The sequence below is a fragment of the Aquarana catesbeiana genome, linkage group LG02 (genome assembly GCF_042186555.1).
Source record: "Aquarana catesbeiana isolate 2022-GZ linkage group LG02, ASM4218655v1, whole genome shotgun sequence".
Taxonomy (NCBI): Eukaryota; Metazoa; Chordata; class Amphibia; order Anura; family Ranidae; genus Aquarana; species Aquarana catesbeiana.
Window position 1 is genome coordinate 379,071,879 of NC_133325.1, and position 23,159 is coordinate 379,095,037.

Here is a 23,159-nt window from a genome sequence, read left to right on the forward strand (position 1 = left end):
GCTTCGACCCACCCAAATCTCTATGAAGCCTCCGGACTCCAGACCCTAATCCGGAAATTACGAAACCCAGAGACAACAAAAAAAATTGTTTTCTCCATCCGGGAAAAACATTTCTGGAGCCCCTCACATGTGAGACCCTTGTGTCCTACAGTAGCAGGGCAACAGATCAGTCCAAGCGGTAGGCAAAAGCAAAGTCCATAAAACAGGCCAGGGTCAGATGACGTGGTTAAATATTGTGCCTGGGGGGTGTCTATAGTATGCCTGTAAAATGGCGCATGTTTCCCGTGCTTAGAACAGTCCCTGCACAAAATTACATTTCTAAAAGGAAAAAAAGTAATTTAAAACTGCTTGCGGCTGTAATGTAATGTTGGTGCCCCCAGCCCATTACCAGGCCCTTTGGGTCTGGTATGGATATTAAGGGGAACCCCGCACCCAAAATAAAAAAAATGTGGTGGGGCCCCCAGGCCCTATATACTCTGAACAGCAGTATACAGGCAGTCCCCGGGTTACAAACAACATAGGGACTGTAGGTTTGTTGTTAAGTTGAATCTGTTTGTAATTTGGAACAGGTACATTTTCTAAGTGTAGCTCCAGGCCAAAAATCTAGTTTTAAACTTTTTGGATAATATAGGGCAGGGTTATCACCCCTGTAACATTTTTGTTTGCTGTCTGTGCCCCTGTTCAGAAGATTTCACCTCACTTTCTGTCCCAATGACAACTGGATTTAGAAAATTTTGGGATATTAGGGAAACAAGGATTGGTGATAAAGAATGCGTGGGGACACCTTTTTCCCATATTAACTATTACAGGAGAGAATTTTTCTTCCTAGGGGTAGATTTCCTCTCACTTCCTGTTGTCTCCCTCCGTTTGTAAGTAGGAGTCGTTTGTAAGTCCGATGTTTGAAAATAGGGGACCGCCTGTATATACTATACGGCCTGCCCTATACACTCTGCAGAAAATTGGACCTTAGGTGTTAGTGGTACCAGAACACTGTAAAGCCTTACAGATACTTTTGGTGGGCGCTGGAACGGGTCCTGCTGTGAAATATTAGATCAAAATTTGTAATTACAATACAGTGCAGCCGTAGTGCAGTTGCTACTACTTTTCTGGTGGTGTACACAGTACACAATACAGTGTAGTGCGGTGTTGCAAAACAAAATATACATCATGTTCAGAAGGCCACCAAGGAGAGACAGACACTCACAGGCCACTAAAGAGGGCAAGCAGGCTCTGTGTCTACAGTCAACAGTGCTGGTCATGGACATGGTGCATCCTCTGCCGGTGGCCGTGGGGCACACTTGTCCTTTTTTTCTGCTGCTGGCAGTGTTATTGAGCCAGAACAGTTGGTGGAGTGGAAAACAAAGCCGTCCTCATCCTCCTCATCCTCTGTCACCCAGGCTTAGAGTAGTTTTCCTTCCTATGCAGCTGCCAAAACGGCCTATTCCACCGGCTCCTTGTCCACAGTCACCCCTTCCGTAGCCCAAGCAAAATGCAAGGAGGAGACCCCCGAACTATTCGACCACAGTGTCGGGTACATGCTGCTGGAGGATGTGCAGCAATTTGAAGGATCTGATGTTGGTTCCCTGGTTGAGGAAGGGAGTAACGTGAGCCTAGAGAGAGGGGGTGCCCAAGAAGGACAAGAAACTGGCAGTCATGTTCTCCCAGCTGCACCATAGTGCCAAGTTTGCTCCAGTGACGAGGAGGGAGGGGATGATGAGGTCACTGACTCTACTTGGGTGCCTAATAGAATAGAGGAGGAGGAGGAGGCACAACTCCAATGAGGCAGGATGTCCTCTAGGGGTCAGCTTAAGGGCAGCTACCCTACTGCATTACACCACAGAGCTCCGCAGGTGCAGGGCGCTGCTGACTCCCTGCTGATTTTGAAAAGTTCCTTGGTGTGGGCCTTTTTGAACACATGTGCAGCAGATCACACTGTTACTGTTTGCAACCTATGTCTGAAGCGGATCAAGCGTGGCCACAACAGCAGCCGCTTGGGCACCACATGCTTGACCAGACATATGACGACCTCCCATGCAGTCTTTTTCCCATATACTATATTTGAGATTTAATATCTCTCAGATATGATTTGGGTTAAATGAAAGTTCTTTGACCAAAGCTTTAACATTTATTGGTGAGTAGTTAAAAGTCTATCTAATACACAACCATCTATCTATAGTCTACACCAAGGAAGAAAATATTTTTTCTTGATTTAGTGTTACAATTGATTACACCCCCCGATATATAATCGGTGAGTACTACTAGCTAATGAACTTAGGTGGGAAATCCAGTTTTCTTTATTTTTGTATAAAATAAGAGAATTACATGAAGGAATACAGAGTATATGTCAGGGAAGTCGTCCGCGGAGTACAGCTGCCGTTCCCAGGCGCACACCTGTGCGCAAGCGCCAACAAAGAATACACAGAACAGCTACGGACATATTAGCAGACACGCATGCGTGTGCACGAATGCATTCGCTCGTTCGCGTGAGCGCGCCTGTCATCAGAACTGGCCCCGGACGGACTATTTTAACACAGATTCATTCCTGGCTAATTGCTGCTTGGTCTACAGCGTTTACCTGAAACCTTGATACCTGTGTTGATTCCTGATACCGTTCCGGCTTACTCCCTGACTACGCTCCTGCCTGCTGTTGTACCTGATCTGCCTATCTGTTGCCAAACCTGCCTGTGACCCGACTACGCTCCTGCCTGCTGTTTGTACCTGATCTGCCTGTCTTCTGCCTAAACCTGCCTGTGACCCAACTACGCTTCTGCCTGCTGTTTGTACCTGATCTGCCTGTCTGTTGCCAAAGACCTGCCTGTGAACCGACTAAGCTCCTGTCTGCTACCAGCCAAGTCCGGCTTCCCACCTGTGTGTTCCTGGCAACTACCTACACCAGTATTTCTCAACTCCAGTCCTCAAGGCGCCCCAACAGGTCATGTTTTCAGGCTTTCCATTATTTTTCACAGGTGATTCGATCAGTTCACTGCCTTAGTAATTACCACAGCCGTTTCATTAAAGGGAAATCCTGAAAACATGACCTGTTGGGGTGCCTTGAGGACTGGAGCTGAGAAACACTGACCTACACAGACTTCTGGACTGATCCTAGGCACTCAACCGTGCTCAACCGTGCTCCATCGCTAGCTGTTCCACTACCAGCGGCCCTTGAGCCGGAGCTGTACGGGAGGCCTTCCTCTACACATCAGGCTCAGCCGCCAGGTACGTGATAGTACCAAGTGGCCATGACTGAGCCTGCAGGAGGAACCTCTTCCCTACATGAAGTGTCTCAAAGACCTTACTCAAGTGGTCAGTCCCTGCAGGAGAAATACGTGCGACTCAAGGAGCATGTGCAAGTCCAGACTTCTTCTGCTGTTCCTGCTGCAGTGATGACATCCCCTGGGCCATGAGTGCCTAGCCCTGACAGATTTTCTGGAGACCGGACTAAGTTCAGAGCATTCCGCAGTGCCTGTCAGCTCTATTTCTCACTCCAGCCAGGGACTTTTTCTGCAGATACTACAAAGGTGGGGTTCATTATATCCTTGCTTCAAGGTGAGCCCCAAACCAGGGCTCATCGTCTGCTGGAAAGAAAGGACGTACAACTAAATACTATGTCCTCCTTCTTCCAGGCAATGTTCAAGTTATACGAGGACCCTCAACTAACCACTACTGCTGAGTACTCTCTCCATGCACGCCGGCAGGGCTGCAGATCGGTCAAGGACTATGTTATGGACTTCAGGTGCTGGAGTGCAGACACCAGTTGGAATAACGCAGCTCTGCGACATCAATTCCGCCTGGGTTTATCGGAAAACTTGAAAGACGAGTTAGCTTATGTGGGTGCTCCAAGCTCCCTGGAGGACTTAATTACATTATCAATTCAGATTGATAATCGTCTGCGAGAATGCAGGCGGGAGAGGTCAGCAGTTCCACCCCAGCCTGTATGGATGATGCCTAAGGTTCCTGTTCGGCCGACACCTGTCAAGTTGGTTCCTTCCGCGCCCAAGACAGTAACACCCACACGACTAGGCCTGATTCGCCCGTCACTGTCTGTTGAGGAATGGTCACAATGCCATCAAGGCAACCTCTGCCTCTACTGTGGCGGGGCAGGTCACTATGCACGGAGTTGTCCTGCTAAGAGACGTGGATACCCCTCCGTTTCTCCAGTAAGTCAGGCGGTCCCGCCAGCAACCTCTGCTCACTTGGCGCTTCCTGTTATCTTCCAGCTCCCAGGGAGAAGCGTGTCAGCAACCGCAATTGGGGCGTGCAGTTGCTTTATCGACCCGACGTTTGTAGCCCAACAATGTATTCCTCTTCAATCCAAGAAGCAGGGACTTACCATATTCTTGGCCGATGGCTCTTGTGTAAAGTCCGGACTGGTGACCCAGGAAACCCCTCCACTGCTGACTATGACCCCCACCAGTCATAGAGAACTTTTACTAAATATATTGTGTGCTCCGCGCTACAGATGATAACTGGTTGCAGCCCCCCCTATTGGCTTCCAGCCGGAACTTACAGTGAGTAGAGATAGAAAAATGGGGTGGTTTGGCGCTACCCTATTCAGCAATATACGTGCACAAAAGATAGTGAATATGTATCTTATACCCAATAGGCCTATAATGTGCTTAATCTAGGCGGTGGCTAGTGGGTATATAAATGTACCTCTCTTGTGAAGTGTATGTGTGTATACCTTTCAGTAATGGGTATGACCATGCTTACACACAAGTGATTAAACCAAATGCTAAAACCATAAAAGAAAGTCCTAAGCGAATATAGATAATACAATTGGTATACACAGAAAATTGTGCAAATAAATTAAGGTAAACCATAAACGTGCATAACAATGTCCATCGGGTCAAGGAGTGTCCGCAGTAAAGCTATAAGCACTTGTCTGGAGGCGTAGCAGGTGTACGCAAATGTGGTTATCCAACTGTCCAACAGTGAACCAAAGTATGTAAAAAAGTGCAAATAAGTGATGAGAACAAACGTGCGAGTCCCAAAAAAAGAATGTATAAAAAGTTATTTATATTTAAAGCAACCACAAAAAATTTCTTGAGGTGACTTCAGTGCTCGTCAATCAGGTGACTATAGTGCTCCCCCTGTCAGGTCCCCACTCACCAGACGTAGTAACTCCTACAGGGGTAGTAGGCATGTGTGGGTAGCTTAGGATAAGACTCCTCTTCAGCTAACTCGGTATCCCATCTGGTGATGTAATCGGTTGCGGTAGTTGGCTCCACGCTGTCAGGTTTCCGAAGCTGGCTCCACACGCTCGAGGGTAAAGCACTTGGTCAGCATATGTCCTGAAAATCGCTCCCCAAGTCGGTCCTCATCACCTTTAAGCTGGATTTGGATCCTATTATCTGTTGATGCCCTTTGCTGTTCCTCTTATTTTAGAGGCTAATTGAAAACAAAAGGGTATAGAGAACTTTTGCGCCTAGATGCAATCTCTTCACCTCTGTTCCCTGTCATTTCGAGTCTACCATGGCTACAGGCCCATAATCCTCTGGTTGATTGGAGATCCGGCAGTATCAAATACCAATCATCTTACTGCCAGAAGCACTGTCTGTCCAACCCCACTGTTGCACCCGCCACTCTATTGTGTATGGACGTGGATGCTGAACTCTGCCAAAAGGTGCCTGAGGCCTAATCACGAGTTCCTGGACGGTTTCAGCAAGTGGGGAGCAGACACCCTACCTCCACACAGGGCCTACAACTGCCTCATTGAGCTCCTTTCAGGGGCTGCCATTCCGTTTGGTCGGATCTTTCCACTGTCTGAAAAAGAATTAGCAGCTCTGAAGAAATACATTGATGAAAGCCTCCAGAAAGGGTTCATAAGCCCTTCCGCTTCACCTGCCGGAGTGGGAATGTTCTTTGTGGAGAAGAAAGACCATTCACTACGGCCATGTGTAGAGTACCGTGAGCTAAACAATGTTACGGTGAAGAACCGTTACCCTCTCCCCTTGGTCCCAGAGCTCTTCCAAAGACTTCGCTCTGCTACCATCTTTACTAAAGACCTGAAGGGAGCTTACAATCTCATCCGCCTACGGGAGGGAGATGAGTGGAAGACTAACTTCCGTACTCTTTTTGGCCATTACATTATCTCGTCATGCCTTTCGGCCTATGTAACGCACCAACACTTCATCAACGATGTCTTCAAAGACTATCTGGACATTTTCATCATTGTTTACTTAGACGACATTCTTGTGTTCTCCACCTCTCTTGTAGATCATCGGGAACATGTCAAGAATGTCCTCTGCCGCCTCCGCTTACATGGACTTTATGCAAAACCTGAGAAATGCGAGTTTGAGCGGCAAAGTATTCAATTCTTGGGCTTGATCATCTCCACCGGAGGGATTGAAATGGACCCTCAAAAAAGTGTCCGCAATCCTGACCTGGCCAGCACCCACTGATAAGAAAGGGATCCAGCGGTTCGTGGGGTTTGCTAATTTTTATCGCAGATTTAGTAAGATCTTTTCAGTTATCATCACACCCATTACCCAACTCACCAAACTGGATGTTTGTTTCCGCTGCTCTCCTGAAGCCCAGGCTGCCATCAAGACTCTCAAAGGATTGTTTACAACTGCCCCTGTACTAAGCCATCCAGATCTGGCACTAACTTATATCCTGGAGGTAGATGCTTCCGAAAGTGCAGTCGGGGGAGTTCTGTCCCAGCGTCAAGGTCCCAAGAATTTAATCTATCCGGTAGCCTTCTTCTCTAGGAAACTTGCTCCTGTGGAGAGGAATTATGATGTTGGAGATCGGGAGCTTCTCGCCATTAAGGCCGCTCTGGAGGAGTGGAGGTACTTGCTAGAGGGTGCAGCTCATCCAATATTGATCTATACAGATCACAATAACCTTGAATATTTAAGGACTGCCAAGAGACTAAAACCCCGCCAGGCCCGATGGCCACTTTTCTTTTCAAGGTTCTTATTTCATATTACCTATAGACCTGGATCAAAAAGCGTCAAGCCTGATGCGCTGTCACGCATGTTCGAGGATCCAAAAGAATTACCAGTATCTGATACCATCCTACCAGCAGGAAATTTTCTGTTGCTGCAGTCCAATCTTATGTCACAGCTGAAGCAGGCATCCGCAGTTACCCCTGATCCTATCAGGGATACGTTACAGGCAAGAGAGGGACTTCTTTGGAAGGGGAACCGAGTCTTCATCCCAGAAGCAGTCCGGATACCAGTTCTGGGATTCTGCCATGACCACCCCCTAGCAGGTCACTTCAGCATTTGCAAAACAATAGAATTAGTACAACGGACATTCTGGTGGCCTAATCTGGAAAAAGACTGCAAGAAATACATGCATTACTTGCTTCCAAAGTAAGAGCACCAGAAACAAGGCTTGGGGTTTGCTCAGACCTCTGCCTGTGCCCGACAGGCCATGGACCATGATCTCCATGGACTTTATAGTTGAACTGCCACCCTCTGAGGACTGTACAGCCATCTTTGTCATAGTTGACCGGCTGACTAAGATGGCCCATTTCTTACCTTTGAAGGGTACACCCTCTGCTGTAGGAGACTGCTCGAGTGTTTATTAAGGAAATCGTTAGACTCCATCAAACTTTCCATGTCATCCGCATACCATCTGCAGTATAATGGTCAGACCGAACTGACTAATCAGACGTTGGAACAGTATATCCGTTGCTGCACGTCGTTTGTCCAGGATGACTGGGTATCACTCTTACCCCTAGCTGAGTTCGCTTATAACAATTCCTGTCATGCAGCCACCAAGCAATCTCCATTCTTTTCAAATTATGGCTTCCATCCAACCTTTTTGCCCAACCTTGTCCCTGAGTCTTCGGCACCAGCCATCCAAAGCACTGTGGATTTCTTCAATCGCAACAACAAGCTGTTGCAAGAGGCCGTGACCAAGGCACAGGAAGATAATAAGAGAGCTTTTGATAGAAAGAGGAGAGGGGAACTCATTCTGCAACCAGGGGACCAGGCCCCTTCTAAATTTCTAGGACCGTTTCCTGTGAAGAGAAGGATTAATGATGTCTCCTACAAACTATCTTTACCGGAATCTTTCAGCATACACCCAGTGTTCTATGTGTCTTTGTTAAAGCCTGCATTGCCCAATCCGTTCCCCAATCGGGAGTCTAGACCACCTGAACCAGTGATGGTCAGTGGGGATAAGGAGTTCGAAGTAGAGGCAATTGTAGACTGCAGGAGGAGGTCAACTGCAATACTTAAACAAATGGAAAGGTTATGGGCCGGAGGAAAACTCCTGGGAACCAGAGCAGAATGTACATGCTATGGACTTGGTACATGCCTTCTTCCGCAGTCATCCACTGAAGAGGAACCAAATGGGCATCCGGAGGCTGCCCGTAAGAGGGAGCAATATCAGGGAAGTCGTCCGCGGAGTACAGCTGCCGTTCCTAGGCGCACACCTGTGCGCAAGTGCCACCAAAATACACAGAACAGCCACAGATGCATCAGCAGATGCGCATGTGCATGCGCGATTGCACGTGCGCGCCTGTCATTAGAACTGGCACCATCAGAACTGTCATCAGAACTATGTGACAGTATATTCCTGAAAATATTAATCTGCAAACATATTTAGTTACAAGTAAAATGCAGACCGTTCCCATAATTACCCTTTACACCAAGGTTCCATTCTGATGGTTGTTCTCCCATAAAAGTGTGCGTTTCCCTCCCATCTAGTCTATCATTACATGTTGATGCCTTATTTGTTGGCATAGCGTGGCTCTGATTGGTGAACTTCCCTATTCCTTGTTAAGGACTGGCTACAATCTCTATACTTTGCATAAGTCAGCCCCCTTTAATGCAAATCCTTGTGACTATTCTGAGCAGGAGCTTAACTTGAATTTTCCTGGGACATTAAGTATTGATTACAGGCTGGCCTCCCTTCATTGCATATCCCAGCATGGGATCCTTTGAAGTGAGTATGAGTAAAACAATGAGGTTTGGATCCCATTATTTGTATACACAAGCCTAGGCACCGACTTGTCTGGTCTACCAGAGATTTCTGTGAAGATAATATGTTCCGCCCTACATAGATAAAAGCTAAATTAAATATATTCATTAAATATAAATACATTAAATATAAATTAAATATAAAATATATAAATATAAATAATTAAATATATTCATAATTCCAATATTTTACAGCTATTAATGTAGATTTCACATAAACTCATAAGGCAACAAGTCCGTTGACTCACATCAAAGAAAAAGGCGGACTTCTCCTTGCTCCTCATCTGGGATCTCCAACCCTACTCCAGTCCTCTCGAAAACCTGCACTGAGAGGAATGAAGGTATAGCAATAGGTGCCCCAAGTACTTGCAGTCAGTCTGCTAGCAGTACACCACCATCTGATTTTAGCAGGCAAGTTTCCCTACCCCAGTTAATAAACCGTAAAAAGAAATTTGGTCCCAGCCATCCACATGCTCACAGTCTGAATGCTAGCTTGAATGCCAGCTTGGCCAAATTGCTAGCACTGCAACTACTGCCTTTTCAGCTGGTAGACTCTGCCCCCTTTTGTGAATTTGTGGAATGTGCTGTACCTCAGTTGCAGGTTCCAAAACGCCATTTCTTTTCATGGAAGGCCATTCCTGCTCTCTACCGGCATGTGGAAGGCAACGTTTTTGTCTTGTTGGACAGGGCGGTCAGCAGTAAGGTGTGTATTACCGCAAACTCATGGTCTAGTAGGCATGGGCAGGGATGTTACCTTTCCTTCACGGCGCACTGGGTAACTCTGCTGGCAGCTGGGAAGGATGCAGGACAGGGTTCAGTATTGTTGGAGCTTGTTCTGCCACCATGCCTCCAAAATGCTAGCGGTGATTCTGCCACAACTTTCTCCTCCACCCCCGCCTCTTCTTCTTCCTCTATGGCCTCTTCTGCAGATTTCTTCTCTAAACCAGCGGTGCTCCATAAGCGTTCAAGGGGCTACGCAAGCACTCAGGCAAAAAGATGCCATGTGGTGCATGCGTTACATAGTTACATAGTAAGTGAGGTTGAAAAAAGACACAAGTCCATCAAGTCCAACCTATGTGTGTGTTTTTATGTCAGTATTACATTGTATATATGTTGCGGTCATTCAGGTGCTTATCTAATAGTTTCTTGAAACTATCAATGCCCCCCACTGAGACCGCCTGTTCACATCCTTGCCGTTCTTACAGTAAAGAACCCTCTAAAGGTTAAACCACTGCTTAGGGGACAGGAGCCACACTGGGGCAGAGATTCTGTAAGCTATGCAGGGGCAGGCTCAGAGGTGGTTGACGCCACGCCAGCTTCAGCCAGGAATGGTTGTATGCGACAATGGCACCAACCTTCTCTCCGCCCTCTGACAGGGACACTTGACCCATGTTCCAAGTTTGGCACACATCCTGAATTTGGTGGTGCAGCGGTTCTTGAGCAGGTACCCGGGCTTACAAGATCTCCTGAGGCAGGCCAGAAAAGTCTGTGGTCATTTCCAACGGTCATACAATGCCAGTGCTCAGCTGCCTAACATTCAAAGGGAATGCAACCTGTCCACCAACCGCCTCATTTGTGACATGTCCAGCAGGTGGAAGTCAACATTGGCAATGCTGCAGTAGCTGTACACGCAGCAGAGGGCCATCAATGAGTACCTGTGTGAGTATGGCACCAGATTCTCTAAGACATAATAATGTGAAAAATTGAATGGTGTATCAAAAACAAATAGTCCATGTGATATAAAAAATATATGTGAATAAAACCAAAAGTGAATTCATCAAAAACAGAAAATCCCAAAATGATTCTTCAAAATTTAGGAGATGTAAAAGTCCTTCTCTTAATCTCAGAAAGCAGGACACATATTAATTCGAATCATCTGGAATACGGAGCATAAAATGCAAATACAAACTGCTTACCAGATCTGTTGGATCTCAAATGATAGAGATCAGAATTGCTTGTGCATTAGCCTGCCGGCAGGTGAACTCACAGTGATTGAAAGCAGAGAGGAATCCACCTGTTTATCCAGGATTCAGCAAGGAAAAAACTTCACTCTCCAGGACACTCTCATAAAAGCCAGGATCTGGGTATTCTCATGAAAGAAGGAATACAAGAGGGCTTCATGGTGCAGTATGTTCCAGCAGAAGTATTCTACCAGTCAGCTGTTCAGCGTGGTGATGTCTCAGGCTCAGCTGAGACATCACTCAGCTTGCTGATTCCTGGATAAACAGGTGGATTCCTCTCCTCAGCGATTCTGATCTCTATCATTTGAGATCCAACAGATCTGGTAAGCAGTTTGTATTTGCATTTTATGCTCCGTATTCCAGATGATTCGAATGAATATGTGTCCTGCTTTCGGAGATTAAGAGAAGGACTTTTACATCTCCTAAATTTTGAAGAATCATTTTGGGATTTTCTGTTTTTGATGAATTCACTTTTTTTTTTTTTACTTTTTATATCACATGGACTATTTGTTTTTGATACACCATTCAATATTTCACATTATTATGTATTAGAGAATCTGTTCACAGCAATATTTATCGTTATTTGTAGCGGTTTCTTTGCGCATCTTTTTCTTTAATATTGGTTTTAGGTTTTGGTATTTGACCTATAGAGGTGCAGCATTTAATCACACTTTAGTCATATCACTTGTGCACATATATATTTTTGTATATATTTATCATTATATAGTGGTTAGCGCAAATATCCCCTTCTTTTTTGAGTATGGCACCAGGACAGGGTCAGGGGAGCTTGGCTTCTTTTCGCCACGCTAGTGGCTACTGATCAAGGATGTATGCACTGTCTTGTCACCATATGATGAGGCCACAAGGATGGTGACCAGCGACAATGCATGCATCAGTGATAATGTCCCTCTTGTTTTCCTGTTGGAGTACACGCTTCATGGAATAATGGACAGGGCACTTGAGGCAGAACAGTGTGAGGAAGAGGAGGACTTCCTTACCTCTCAAGGCCCCTTTTATTCAGATATTATTCCTGCAGGTGTACCAAACACACAGGAGCAAGAGGATTGTGTCAGCATGGACGTGGAGGATAACACTCAGCAGCAGTCTTCAAGGGATGGTTTTCAGTTCCCAGAAACCCAAGGAGTTGCTGGGAGGAGGTTATTACGGAACATGTGATCCTTAGTGACCCAGAGGACTCACAATCAAATGCCTCTGCAAACTTTCGCAGGCTTTGCAGAATCAGGGAGGCCATTCAGCGTAAGGACCCTAGGATTCATGGTATCAAAGAGAAGGAATAATTACTGTCTGGGAACCCTTCTTGATCCATGTTACAAGGGTAAGGTTGCAGAACTCATCCTGCCTTCACAGAGGGAGCAGAGGATGAAACATCTTCAGGAGCCTTGAAGAAAGGTTTGTGCAATGCATTTCCAGACCCTTTGAGGTTACAATTTCCTGGTGCTGGACAATGTGTTGCTGAGGCTTCTGTCAGGTCACCTGAGGCCAGGTGACATATGCACACCGTAAAGGTAGTGGACCCTACAGCTGACTGCTGCGGATGGGAGTCTAGGTGGTTAAGGAAGGCAGGTCCGCTGGAACACCAACACGGATCCCACAGGGATTAGAGCGTAAGATTCCCCAGGGTGCGGAGTCTAAGAGCCAGCAGGTGTTCACCAGAGCCTCTAGTGGTGAGGATGGACTGGGCCGCAACTTGCTCCAGGTCGCGACCTCCAGGGTCTCTCAGTTCACGCCCACAGTAGGCTACAGGAGGACAGAGATAGTAAGGGAATAAGCCAAAGATCGGGGCAACTAGCAGACAAGGATAAGCATAGAACACGAAAAGATCGGTAACTGGAATCAGACGTAGAAGGCACAGCAAGATGCACACGGCAGCTAAACACACAAAGGTTGATCAGCAAGGCAGGCTTGCAGTCCACAGGTTAATATAGAGGTCCCCGATAGGGACTGGGGTGGAGCCATGCTTTGAGCAGAGATTATTTAAGTAGCCAGGTGAGAGTGGCTGGCCTCTAAAGGTGAACACATGGAGGAGAGGTAAGCTGACAGACAAAGATTACTGCATAACCATGACAGCTTCGTTTAGTCAGAGGAAGAGCAGTGGAGAAGGTGGCCGGCTGACCGATGCCTTTAGACAATTTTTCAGTCCTCGGCGCCAAGGTCTGATCGGTTCAAGCAATCACCAGCGTCTGCATTACATGGTGCAGGAATATCTAGGGGCAAGAGCAGACTTGGAGACCTTTCCAACAGAGCATCCGCTGGGTTACTGGGTCTTGAGGATGGACCACTGGCCAGAACTTGCTCAATATGCAATTGATCTACTGGTCTGCCCTGCATCCAGAGTTCTTTCTGAACGCACACTCAGTGCTGCTGGAGGGTTTGTAATGAATCGTAGAGTGCGCCTGTCCACAGACTCCCTTGATAGGCTCACATTCATAAAAATGAATCAGTCTTGGATCAGCAACAGCTATCAAGCATCTGATGCTGATGTAACTGATTGATTTTTCTATGGATGTGGGATCCCTTGAAGACTGCCTATGCTGAGTGACTATCCTATTCCCCCTCAATCTTGATGATGCTAGTTTCCAACAATATTTTTGGTTTAGGGCACCACCACGGCCAAAGGCCCAATTCTTCTGTCCCTGTTAAACAGGGGCATGTAATTACAATTTCTTATCTAATATTTTACAGCAGGACCCGTTCCTGCGCCCAACAAGAGTATCTGTGAGGGGTTACAGTGTTGTGGCACAACCACCACCAAAGGCCCAATTTTTCTGCCCTTGTCCCAGCTGCAGAAAAAATGGACAAGCATGCCACATGGCCACCTGCAGAAGATGCACCATGTCCATGACCAGCACTGTGGACTGCAGACACCGAGCCTGCTTGCCCTCTTTTACTACAGTATATTTATAGTTTTTTTTTTAACCTTTAACTGCCTCTTTACCACCAGATTGTAAGAAAACAGCAGAGAGGTGGATATGTATTTCTGTATTGTCATTTAAAAATGGTGCTGTGGAAAACACACATGGGCAGCCAGTAATTTGACAGCTCTGATCACAGGTGCAATGAGGGAGATTTGCTAAGACTGGAGCAGACAGAATCTTGAGCAGCTGTGCATGGGAACCAATCAGCTCCTTGCTTTATTTTTAAAACCTTCTCCTTCTGTGTATGACTTCTACATCAATGATGTTTGTGTCTACAAAGCTCTGTATTTTAAAGGTTTCTCCTGCCAACACTAATATTTCAGTGGTGCATTGAGGCATGTAGGCTAAATCACCTGTTGTCAAAATTGGGCAGTCGGTGACTGGCTTCTCATAGATATAATGCCACATCCTAAAATGTCATGAGCAAAAAAATGAGTATCCCCAAAGTAGACTTTAAAGGCATTAATATCTATACAAAAAGTATTAGACATAATTGAAGTATAACAAAGTTATTTATTTAACAAAACATGTTAAAAGCATGATGATTTAAGACAAAAAAATGGATGTTTGGAATGTATACAAATCTGTATGTAGGACACCAATATTGCAGCACACAGTGTAATGTGATCTTTTTCAGATAAATTCTTTCCTCAGAGGTGTTCATCAGGAAACACACATGTGCATCTATGACATTGCAAAAAACATGTGCTGTGAATACACATTAATTCTGAAAAGTGCATATATTCTTGTAAACAAACATATTGTATATATTTATATTATATTATATTAGATGCACTTACATGTACTGTGGTGCTGTTACAGATAAAACATTTCCACCAGAGGATAGTATTCTCTGTGTTGGAAAAACAAGTCAAGAAGCCGGGAATGATGGGCCTTCCCCCTCCCAAAAAGGGGAGATCCTCCAGGACAGAGCAGAAAAAAGCACTGATGCCAAACAATTGGAAGGACAGCCTATAATTGGAAATAAATATAAAGGGTACCAATAAATATCCATGACCAATTGGTCACAATTATAATACAAAGAATGAAAAAAAAAAATTATACCATAGGGTTACTACCTGAGTGATGTTTTAATCCAATAGCTACATGTCCACCAGGTCTTATTGAAGCTATATGTTTTAAACCCTTCTTAGAGGGGTTTTCATCTGGAGGCATGGAAAAGTAGTGATTCGGCATCTCACTACTAGATGATAATCCTTCGATTTACATTGTTTATCTCTGCTCTTCTAATATGCTCATGTGTTTGCTATCTATTGTACCTTATCTGTAAAATACCATTAAAATTTAGTTATATATATATATATATAACATGTTCTTGTTTACATACACTAACCCCTGTATACCTTTTGTTTTTTCAAAAAGATTATATATATATATATATATATATATATATATATATATATATATATATATATATATATATATATATATATAAAACTATTTTCATCTCATATTGTAGTTCTTATCATATCCTCTAGGGGGCAACAAACTGTTCTTATGGTTGGATTTATAGGACAACATTATTTTGTTGTCCTACGCTGACCACTTGCGCCAAGTTTCCAGCTCCGCCCATTTGCTGTCACTGTTTCAAGGTGGCTCCTAATGATTATTTTGTATTTGATTGATGGCATGAGGAATGTAGCTGGAAGACAGACTCTGTGGCAAGAGGACGAAGCACATAACCCACGGAGGTATGTTCCTTCCACAGTGGCTAAATGGTTAGTATTAGAGTCATCAGTTCAAATCCCAACCAAGACACTACCTGCCTGAGCCTCCTAGACCGTTCCTATTTAAATTGGTTAACTTCAAGGACTGGAATGCCATATTGTATCAGGTCAGAACCAGAGGAGCCCTTATGAAAATGGATAACGTTCGCATATTATTCTACCCTGATTTTTCTGCTGACTTACAACCCTGCAGGGCCAAGTTTACCGAAGTTAAGAAACGTCTCCGCAAATATGATGTCGCATATGCTATGTTGTACCCTGCCAAGCTCAGGATCACAGCAAACGGTGATAACCCTGCTAATGTGTGCAATTGGCTGGATCGTATGGAGCACACCCTTAAAAATGCACCAGCACCCATGGCCTAATTGTGTTTTACCTTGTACTTCCTACTACTGCTGAATGAGGATACCCTAGGAGTAGATTTGAGCATGTTACTCCCCTTTTTTTTCTCTTAATCCTTCCTTTCAGGTGGAGAGGAAGACATAAGTTGTTTCATTTGGCCAATGACTTGGACTCACAAGTCCCTTTGAATCAGAGTTGAACTGAGACGTTGGAGCCCCCTCTAACATCGTCCTGTGTGGACATGCTATATGTTACCAAGCTCCTTACTTGTTTAAAGGATGCAAAGACCTTCTTTACCTCTTGCTTTTCCTGTTTTGGTTACCTAATCTTTTTTCTTTTTTTTACCACCACTAACCCCTGCTGGTTGCAGGGTGAACGTTTTGTTCTTTTTTTGTGTTTGTCCAACTGGGAATACTTTTTTGTGGCAGACACTGCTACCCGTTTACCTGGACTTAGTCTGGGAAACCCTTTTGCTTCCAGATACTAAGCGGAGATGTGGGGAATCCCCTGACGACTTCCTGCACCTGAAAATGTCCCTACAAATTGCTCACCAGTTTGTTGTTATATGTCTAATGTGTGTATTTTGATTTCGTGGAATGTGAGGGGGCTGGGCGATGGAGTGAAACAGGTGGCATTTTTTCTACGGTGAAGGTCCACACTTAAAAGCTGCAGCTATCCAACCCAGTCTCCTTTCAGTTACTGCACTCCCTGATTGATGATCAGGGACGGCACATTTTTTTTACTATGCAAACTGACAGGGCTGACATGTATTGTTGCAAATATCTAGGTCCCTCCACCCTTCTCCTTTGACAGCCTGAAATGTCTAGCACAATTTATAACCTCTTACTCCAACATCCATATTTGGGTGTTGGGTGATTTTAACAATATTATGGCTAGGCAGCTGGATAAATTTTCACCCAGTGCGAGTGGCAATCCCCAGCCAGGGGGCCTCACTCCCTTTGTCCGATTCCTTGCAGATATAGGCCTGCGAGATGTGTGGAGGGACCAGTATCCTAATGTGCACTGCTTTTCTTGCTACTCAGTGTCCTACAAATGCCTCTCTCGCATAGACCTATGTCTGGGTAACAACTTGGTACATCAGCTGACTGACTCCATGCTGTATGCTCCACGCAATATCTGGGACCACTCTCCCCTATGTGCTCGTGTAGCTGTCTCTCCTAGCCATCAGCATAGGATGTGGAAGGTCAACCCCTTCTGGTATACAATTTTTCCAGAATCTGATCCTATCCCCAAAGCTCTTATGCAGTTCCTGCACTTTAATCAGGGCACAATTAAATCTATGGTGGTTTGGGATGCCCTGGAGGCTCATCTGAGGGGTTTAATTATCACATAGATTACCGCTATTAAAACTAAAACGAAAGAGTGGGAGAACCTGGTAATGAGTGTAGCTGCCAAGGCAGAAGAGTCATATGTATCTGCCCCACCTCAGTGCCCTGTATCAACAGGTTTCCACTACTGCGGCGGAGAACAAGAGATTCTTCCTGTAGCAAAAATGCTTTAATGAGGGGGAAAACACAGGACACTTGCTAGCAATAATAGCTAAAGCCCAGCAGGGAATGACCCATATAGAGGCCATTCACAATGTAGAGGGGGAAACAGTTGCTGACCAGACCCAAATTCCCAAAGTATTTTTACATTTCTTCTGTGGATTTGTACACATCTAATGTGCATCCCACACAAGAGGAGCTGGCTAATTTTTTAGACCAGTGCTGCCTACCACGTATATTGAGGCAGGGCCTTGCTGCACTTAATGACCCATTAACACTTGAGGAACTATCTAGCAGTGGCTCAGATGGCCAATAATAAATCACCGGGAACTGGCGGCCTGCCCACAGAAACATATGGGAAATACGGGGATACTCTTCTGCCCGCCCTGGATGGTGGCTTACCTATGAATCTATGAATAATCTATGAATGAGGCTATCATAGTAGTTATCCCAAAGACTGGCAAGAATCCACTACAGCCTGATTCTTATAGGCCTATCTCACTGCTCAACGCTGGCATCAAACGTCTAGCATGGGTGTTGGCCACTAGACTGTCAGGGATTGTGGCAGACTTGATCCATCACGACCAGTCTGGCTTCATTCATACCCGATCTACTGCACTGAACATCCGCAGATTGTTCCTAAACACTCAAATCCCCATAGCTAACCTGGGCAACAGGGCTATATTTTCCCTTGACGCTGCCAAAGCTTTTGACAGTGTGGAGTGGAACTATTTGTGGGAGGTTCTGCGTCGATTCGGTCTAGGTGACAGATTTATATCTTGGGTGCAACTTCTATATGCTGCCCCAAAGGCGAGGATAAGGATTAACGATACCTTGTCCAATCCTTTTTCTCTGTTTTGTGGGACACGGCAGGGGTGCCCATTGTCACCCCTGCTGTTTGCCCTTGCATTGGAACCCCTGGCAGCTATGGTCTGAGCCTCCCCCAACTTCAAGGGTTTCCGTAGGGGACAGAGAGAGGACAAAATCTCCCTGTACGCAGACGACACTCTGCTGTACCTGGGAGATACTGAGGACTCCTTGAGGGCAGTGATGCACCTAATGGATCAGTTTAGGCAGCTGTCAGGCTTTGCCATAAACTGGCACAAGTCGGCTCTTCTCCCGTTGGACCCTCTTCCGGCACCCCTGCCGTAAGATTTATCTCACATACAAATAGTCACTTCATTCAGATATTTGGGTATAGCGGTAACCGGGGACCCAAGGGACTATATAACCTTGAATCTGAAACCAATACTTCAAAAGTTCCAGCACAAACATGCCAGTTGGTGTAGGTTATCACTGTCAGTAACTGGGCGTGTAAATCTCATAAAGATGATTTGGGCCCCCGCAACTACTGTACATCTTGCACAATGCCCGATCTGGATACCACAGTATTGGTTCCGGCATATAGACTCGCAGTTCAGCGCTCTGATCTGGAGAGGTAGAGTGGCACGCATTAAGCTTGCCACTCTGCAACTTCCCAAAGATCAGGGTGGAATGGTTGTTCCGCACCCATAAATGTACTACTTTGCAGCCCAATTACAACACTTCACAGGTTGGGATCTTGCGACGGCTACAGACTCTTCTAGTGATCTACTCCTTGGCCCTGATACAGGCTACATTGACCTATCCCATATGGAAATGGGCCTCCCTAGGGTCCCATTTAATTGTCCCACAATTCAGCTGCTAATGAAAATCTGGAAAGGGGTCAAGAATACATTGGGACTGACTGGGTTTCTCCGCCAAACACCCATTTGGCAGAACCGCTTTTACACAGATTTAGCTAAGGTGGCAAAACATCCGATCTGGGAAAGGGCGGGGATTAGATTCCTTAATCAAGTGCTAGATGACTCTGTCCTAAAACTGTATCTTCAACTTCTACGGGAATTCCCAGGGCCAATATATACAGCTACAACATGCCATGTGTAGCCAGTGCAGACAATCTAACTTGAAGTTAGAGGATTCTGCGTTTCTGGAATCCATATACACTGACCCTGAGAAAAAAGGTAGCATCTCTAGAATTTATACCCATCTACTATCACATGTACAAGCCCCTGACCTTTTACCCTGCAGGGAGGGGTGGGAGCGAGATGTTGGTCCCAATGACGGGGAACAATGGGATCAGATTCTTGGAGTGGGACCATTGGTGTCGGTGTTTGTGGCGCAGAGGTTGTCACACCTATTTTTATTGCACAGAGTATACCGTACACCTGTACAGCTACATAAATTGGGAAGATGAGAGACTTGCATATGTCCGAAATGTCAGGATCATCTGGGTGACCTCATCCATATGCTATGGAGATGCCCCAAGTTGGTGCAATATTGGAACAGAATTTTCACCAAAATTAATAATGTATAGGTTCAACTGGCTGTAGATCCTTTGACATGTATGTTGGGGAGTCTGGAGAAGGAACAGTACCCCCCCCCAGTGTACATTGCCCTCACGAGGCTCTTATGCCCCGTACACATGGTTGGATTTTCCAATGGAAAATGTCCGATCGGAGCATGTTGTCGGAAATTCCGACCGTGTGTGAGCTCCATCGGACATTTTCCATCGGATTTTCCAACACACAAAGTTTAAGAGCAGGCTATAAAATTTTCCGACAACAAAATCCGATCGCGTCAATTCCGACCGCGTGTGGCCAGTTCTAACGCACAAAGTGCCACGCATGCTCAGAAGAAATTCCGAGACGGAACAGTATATATCAATATATTTAGATTTGTCACATCTGACCAAATTAGTTTTTGATTGATTGTAATTTTTTTTTTCTTCCAGGCTGGTTTTGTATTTTTTGGGGGTTTGTTTTGTTTTTCAAGGCTGTGTTTTTATTGTTGTTTTTGTTGTGTTTTACTCTATAATATTTTTGTGTGTGTTTTGTGTGTCAAGTTACCACAACACCATTGATATCTTGTATTATTTATAATTTGTAGGATATTGCTTGGTGTTGGTGTCCCTTGTTAATTTCACATTGTATTTTGAAATGTACCTGCCTCCTCACAAACAAACTGTCCTTTTTGAATGCAAACACACATAGGAGAGTATAATTGAACAAAAATGTCATTTATTAAGGGCTCACAACTAAACAAAGAGGGAGGCAACACTGGAGAAACAGCAGAAAAGGGTGAAGCCTTTGGCCCGCAGGGCACACATCAACTATTTTCAAACAAAATTGGTGGCCTGAGGAGTCCATATATAAGGGAGTGCAGTCTGGTCCAGAAGTCCCAGAGATCTGGAAAGCAGCAAATGACATCTGTGTCCCCAGGCTGTGGTCATACAAGAGACTGCATCTTTTGTGAGACCAGACTGAACCCAGGGCCATCACTCTCTGGTCTTCCTTCCATGCTTCCTTCCACGCTGTGGCTCTGGTGGTGGAGTTGGGGCAGGAGGAGGAGGAGCAGCCAACTCACTCAGGTGGGTATTGGGTGTGAGTTCACCGCTCACCCCCTTACTTAGGACTTTATAAAGAAGGTCCTCACATTGTTTGCGTTGACCCTCCTGCATGCCCTGCGGTTTTGTGGCAGCCATGCAGGCAAAGGCCTCTTCAGGAGTGGGTAAGGCTCTGAGGGATGCAGAAGCCTCCTGAATGAGCCTGAGCGCTGAATCCTGCATGTGAGTCGCCTTCCTCACTCTTTTGTATGGAAGGCGGAGGGGAGGAACCTGCGATTTGGTCAGGCTTCGACTTGTCCCAGGCTTCTCCTGGCTGACACTTAGCCCCGCCTCCTCCTGGCTGCCACATTCCACAGCCTCCTCCTGGCTGAGGTCTTCCTGTGTATGAAAAAGGGACATAGTTTTAGTTTTTTATTCATCACACTCAATTTTCACCTCCTGACTCTGACTGTTGCAAATTGAATATTAACAAATATAACAGACTATCCTGAGCCCAGCATTTTTCATTCTTGTCCCAATTTTTTGTGCCCACTACTGTCTATTGATATGAAAAACTATTTTTTCAATCAGCAATTCGTGATCAATAATGACATCTAGTAAACATAATTTCTTTATTGACCAGAAATCTGTAGAATAATGCTATACCTGACTCAAGCTGGGCTCCTCCATTTCTTCCTGGCTGGAAGGCCCAGGTTGGACATCGGAAGCCTCAGCTGGGGTGGAAGGAAGAGTGGAAGGAAGAGTTGAGAGGGATTCCCTGACTTCAGTGTGGTCTGACAGAAATCGCAATCTCTCATAGTACCACAGCCTGGGGACATAAACGTCATCTGCTGCAGCTCCTGATCTCTGGGAATCTGTGACCTTCTTGCGCTCCCTAAGATAAGTGCTCCTCAGGCCACCAATTTTGTTTTTTAAATAGGGGATGGTTGCCGTGGGGACCACCGGCGTCACCAACTCCAGCAGTTTCTCCAGCGCTGCCTGCCTCTTTTGTTTATTGTTGTAATGGGGGTGTCTCACCTGCCACAGACAGGGCAGCTCCCTGTATTTGTCTATGAACAGGGGGAGGAAATTGTGGTCGTTGAAGCCATACATTTTCTCTGCAAGACACAACATAAGACAAACCCTAATGTCAGGCCAAACTCTCCTAATCTTGTTACAATATAGGCTTCAATTTAGAAGCAGTATAGGCCCAAGTTTAGATCTTACCTTCGTTCTCACGATCGGCGCCTCCGATGCTCCTTCCTCCGCTCACAGATCGTACGTACTACGCACACGTGTTACGCTTTATACACACTGCGCATGTGCATAACTTCGCCCGCCCCTGATGTTCTTTCTAGTCTATTCCCCACCCCTTTTCATTTGGCGCAGTGGGGGAAGAGCACATGGTGGAGACACAGCAGGTGCGTGCTAATTATAGCAACGAGGAGGAGGAGGAGGAGGAGGAAAGCCCGGATCCGGAAACGTCCCGATCCAGAAGGAGACGATTTAAGGCCTCAAATATGTTCTTTGGGGAGATGTTGCAGATGGTCGACTATGACAGGAAGTATGGACCTTACCCCAACCCCAATGTCCGAAAGGCCAAGATCATGGCGAAAGTGGTCAAAAGTCTGCACCGGAATTTCGGGGTACGTCGATCGAAAGATCAGCTCAGGAAGCGGTGGTCGGACCTGAACTTACGAGAACATGAGCAATACAGAAAGATCCGGAGAGTGCTGCAAAAAAGTAAGTAGTTGTGCTGTGTTTCTATTCTTTTTGTCTTTATTACGTTCATGCTGCTCCATGTGCTTTTCTTAAGTGTTGTACAGTTTAAAATGGCAACTTTCATGTTCATGGGTACATTATTCGTTTGTATCAAACATTTTTCTTTCGGCCTTTAAAACACCATTGTTTTGGCCATATGCATTTGCCCACATTTTTTAGGGCCTACTTGTATGAAAATAATTTGGTTGTGTAGATGGGTTTGTTACTAGAATGAAATGCAAACTAGATTCTGTTTAAGGAGAGGACACTCAGCAGCTGTTTTCACATCTGGACGCTGGAGCACTAGTGTGGGACACAAGAACACCCTTTTTATTAGGGGGCCCACACAGGTGCTCCAGTGTATACTATAGGGGTGTCTCCATCTGTGAAGCTTGTACCAAACAGGTAAAGTATTGAAGCTTGACAAAGGACACTAAAAATTCTACATCTTGGAACTCTGCCAAAATAGACAATTGTACCCCACTTCCAAGCAATGTTTCCTATTTATAGTTCTGCCATCAAATATCTGTGTGCTAAGTATACCATTTTATTTTTACATAGGGGAGAAAAGACTTGGAGAACACCCCTCATCCGAGGAGACCA